This window comes from Dermacentor albipictus, chromosome 3, assembly GCF_038994185.2.
Source record: "Dermacentor albipictus isolate Rhodes 1998 colony chromosome 3, USDA_Dalb.pri_finalv2, whole genome shotgun sequence".
Taxonomy (NCBI): domain Eukaryota; kingdom Metazoa; phylum Arthropoda; class Arachnida; order Ixodida; family Ixodidae; genus Dermacentor; species Dermacentor albipictus.
In genome coordinates this window covers 170,103,835-170,108,541 of record NC_091823.1, presented here as the reverse complement: position 1 = coordinate 170,108,541, position 4,707 = coordinate 170,103,835, and the positions used below count along the sequence as shown (strand labels likewise).

Sequence of the window (4,707 nt, the reverse complement as noted above, 5' to 3'; positions counted from 1 at the left end):
TCATGTGGTCCACCTGGACAAGTCGAATTGCACTATATATGTTCCATGCATGCATTAAAAAAATGCCAAAGAAGGAAAGAACACGCCTTGCTCTAGGACATTCCAAATTCGTTGCACCAAGTTAGAAGAGTTATTGTACCTCTTTTGGGGGCACGTAAAAAAACAATTCAATTCTTCCATTCGATACTCCACCTCGACGCGTAGTAATAAAAAGATACTGCATTTCTATGCTAATAAGGAGACCAGGAGCCGCGTACGCTAATAGAAGGTCACGTGGTGGACCTCTTATGCAGCTTCACGTTTTTGCCGCGTGCGGCGCCAAAGGTCATTTTTCGTGATTTTTAGTGATGAATTAAATATATAAATCTGGAGTCTGGATCAGCTTGAGACTGTGGAAGGTTAATCGCGAACGCTCAGTGCTTTGAACAGCACCGAGCAAAAATTACTACGCAGCAAATATTGTACATTTATTTGAAGCGTAAAATTATGACACGTATGTCCCGTTAGAGGGATGTAGAAAACGCAGGAAGCGTTCTGCCGCTTCCTGACTGGGCTGTCTATAAAGTGGTGCTGTTTACAGTTAAGCTCCGTCGAGAGCCCCGCTGCTCGTGTGTCGGAAGTCGTAGTTTTCGCGGTAGACTTTTTCCGACTGGGCGCGCTGCACGGCGATGACGTCGCCCTGCCACTGGTCGGAGGCCAGCACGTAACCCTGCATCTTGAGCCACCAGAGCACGTCCTTGTCCGCGGTCTTCTCGTACCTGACAACGTTCTCTGGCAAGAGGTGGTTATGCAGGCGACCTGCGTCAATGGCCTCCTTGACTGTGTGCTGCATCCATAGGGTCCTCACCACGACCTGCGTCAAGGCGGAGGTGCATTTCGTCCCGCCCAGCGCAGACCCGACGAAGAGCACGTCGCCAGATCGGTTGACTACGATGAGGGGCGTCAAGGAGGACATGGGACTCTTGCCTGGTGCGATGTCGTTCTCCTTTCCAGCCGGGAAGCCGTACACGTCTGCAGTGCCCTGCGCCGAGAAGCCGTGCATCTGGTTGTTGAGAATGATTCCAGTTGAACTGGACGCAACCAGTGCTCCGAAAGCGGTGTTGATGGTGCTCGTCATCGCAATAGCGTCACCGTCGGGCGCTACGATGACGAGCTGGCCCGAGCCGTGGTCTTCCGCGCTAACGGAGTCGAGGCCATAATCCTGCACATTCGCGTGAGGCTTGCTGCTGATCTTCTGCGCGATCTCCGTGGCCCTGTCCGGACTCATGATGGAGCTAATGAGCGAGGACACCCTCGGCACCTTCCGCAGGTCGCCCATCTTCGGGCGTGTCCCGTAGGCAAACTTCAGGACTTCGACCACACGGTGCGCGGACAAGACGTCGTCGGGCAGAAGACCGGCACTACTGCGAAAGTTGTCTATGATGGAGAGGGCGAAGGCCGTTAACACTCCGCCCGAGGGCGGCAGAGGCACAAGTACGCGTTCCTCATTGGACAGCTGCAGGCTCTGCGCTCTCACGACCCACGGTTCGTAATTCTTCAAGTCGGTCAGGGTCATGTGCTCGTTGCCATCCTTGTTGATGTCGCCCAACATGGCTTCAGCCAACGGGCCTGTGGACAGAGAACTCCCCTTCAGCGGGTTGCCAGAGATGTTCCTGAGCGTCTGGGCCAGAACCTTGTTATGGAAGATGTCTCCTTTATCGAAGAATTTTCCCGTCTTTGCGTTCACGAACATTTTCTTGAGCGTCCTGGTATAGTCGTCGCTGATGGCCTGCGAGTGCTCCTGGAGGACCTGGGCAAATTCCGCGCTGACCTCGAAGCCGCTATCGGCGTACTCGATGGCCTTCGCAAAGAGCTCGTTCCAGGGGACATTCGTGCCGGTCAGGTTGAGCAGCGCCTCGTAGCCGCGCAGTTCGCCGAACACGGCCACCGCCGTGAAGCCGTGGAAAGATTGGTTGGCTTTCTCGCGGTACGTCAGAAAATGCGTTGGTCGGAGCCACCTCCCTGGCCACGATGGCTCTGGCCTCCTGACTTTGCCTGTCGTAGTACGTGGCGATGAAGCCGCCGCCCAGGCCGCATCGGTAGGGAAGCACGACGCACAAGCACAGCATGGTGGCTACGGCCGCGTCGCCCACGGTTCCGTTGATGTGGAACATCCTCCTGGCCTCCGACTTGCATAGCGTGTAGCCGGAGACGGCCACCCAGTTGGCGAACGAAGCTATGGGCGTGGGCGACACGTACCGGGGCTGCCGCGGTGCGCCGCTCCGGCGCATGAACACAGTGACGTAGAGGAAGACGCTCACGAACAACGCGGCCATCACCGCTATGCCGAGCAGCACGACGGACAGCTGCAGCTGCCTCTTGCGGCGCGTCTCTTCCGTCTCCGGCCGGGAAATGCCGCCACCGGTCGAGGTGTACGTCTTGTATTCGTCGATTCGGCTCATCTTGCGGCTCATCTTGCGGGGCATCTTCATTTGCTTGGCCTCTTCCGCATCTGGCGGCTGGGAGGCGACCTTGCTGGGACTCCCTTCTTTGAGCGGCGACCACGGATACTGCGCCTTGGCGGCGTCGGCAAGCTCGTCGTCAGCCTTGCGGTGGTGCTGCTTCCGCTCCTTCCGCTCCTTCTCCTTGCGCTCGACTGCGAACAACTTGCGTCGGTTCATGCCGTTTCCTATGGGACAGCAACTGCTGCGCTATCCCGTCGGCGCTGCTCGCGTGCTCTTCTTCCCATGCAGTGGCAGTTACCCACTACTTCGGACAGGGTGGTCATTTAGATGTCCCAATTAGCGTGAACCTCGGAATAATGTTTCTCCTATTGTTTTCTCCCAATAAAGATCGCACGTGGATTCGATTGCGTTAATTAACTCTACCTTAATTAACTGCGCCCTAGATAAGTTCTCCCTAATTAACACCAAAGGTCGCGGATTGGGCTCTCGACCTTCGCGATGTCAATTGGAATCCACCTTGGCGATATGGCCGGTTCGTCCTTATCTCCAAGTTGGTTCGCTTGAATTTTGATGCCAAAACGCTGAACAACGTATTTTTGGACTCATGAGCCATCTAAGGCTTTCGCCTAAATAACATTTTTTTTAAATTTAACATGGTAGTCATTTTGTCTCACGAGTAAAGTCATAAGTGACGATACGAGGGTCCCTGTGAAAGCCCGGCGAAAACGTGTCAAGGGAGAGAATGACCGGCACCCTTAAGAAAGGCTTAAGCTGGCCAGACAGAAACAGCCGGTAGTTGTTTTTGTTGTTGCCTCAGAATAGCGGATGTTGGCGCTGCGCGTTGGTCTCGAGCTACTTCTTCTTTTGCGCGGAAGCCACCTAGTCACACTGGAGGATTGACCGAGGGATATGTGAGACAAAGACGATGTGCGGCTAAAGTGTGCAACACATCCGCAAGGCACGTGCGGCCCTACAGAGAGCCCTGGACACTGCGGCCGCCTACTTGTGCAGCATCGGCCTTACCATCTCGGCCAGGAAGACCGAGGCCTTGCTGCTGCATCCCAGAGCAGCAGCCCACCGCTCAGCTACCCGGCTGCGCTTGGAGGGCATCCAGATCCCATGGAGCAAGGCAGTCACCTACCTGGGGCTGCACATTGACCATCGGCTGACCTGGCTGCCGGCTACCAAGGCCCTGTGCGCCAAGAGGCTTCGGGTCCGCAAGACGATCTCACAGCTCCTTGCCCGTGGAAAGTACTGCACCACCAGGTGGGCCCTGCAGCTCTTTGAAGCTGCAGCCACTTCACAGCTACTGTATGCCCTCCCTCTTGTGGCGCTGCCCCCATTCCGCCTGCGGAAACTGGAGCTGCAACACCGGTCAGCAATACGGCTCCGTCTTGGCGTTCCCCGAACCTCACAAGTGGCCGCCACTTTGGCTGAGGCAAGTGCCTGGCCCCTGTCATTACTCTTCCTGCAACAGGGGCTACGACACATTGTTCGCCTACACCATGCCGCAGATGGTCAAGCACTCCTGACCCGCTTACGCTACCGGCCAGCATCACACATGGGACGGCTGTGTGGCCTTTATAAGGAAGTCATAGGGGACACGCCTGCAAATGCTGTACAGCCTCGCCCACCACATCGACCACCAATTACTATCCTCGACGGAGCTGCCAGGTGTCTCGACGAACCGTTCCCCAACATGTGCCCTACTGCAGACGGCAGCCTCTCCCCTCCAAGAGAGACTTGGGGACCACCTTCACATCTTCGTCGATGGATCCGTGATACCGGAGACGGGCTCATCCACAGGAGCCTGCCTTGCACCGGCGAGCGGGACATGCAAAGAGCGAGCTGTGCCGTCTCCCGGGACATGCAAGCTCTACCGCAGCCGAGCTAGCAGGACTCCACCTTGCTGTGGACCTACAGGCAGAGGAGCTACCAGCGACCCCGGCAGCCATCTTCTACGACTCCAATACGGCGCTGCTCTGCCTGCATAGCCCTGACAGGGCGAGTCTTGGGGTTGCGCTGCTCTCTTCAAGACTGACGGCCCTTCAGGAAGCAGGATGCTCACTATCCCTGCATTGGCTACCGCCACACGTGGGGATCCCGGGCAATGAAGAGGCGGACACTCTTGCAAAGAGTGCCCACCATTCAAGCGTCCCCCTCAGCCCTGCTGTAACGGCCACAGACTTCTCGAGACACAGGCTGCGCCGGCACATCATCGCCTGCCACCCGGACAAACGGGTATCCTTGGACCGGCCTCCAC

The 4,707-nt window shown here is 56.8% G+C and overlaps 1 pseudogene; it reads right to left on the bottom strand.

Annotated features, from left to right (window-relative positions):
• Nucleotides 1–454: 454 nt before the first annotated feature.
• Nucleotides 455–2,671, bottom strand: LOC135919133 (scoloptoxin SSD14-like; annotated as a pseudogene).
• Between the last annotated feature and the right edge of the window lie 2,036 nt (nt 2,672–4,707).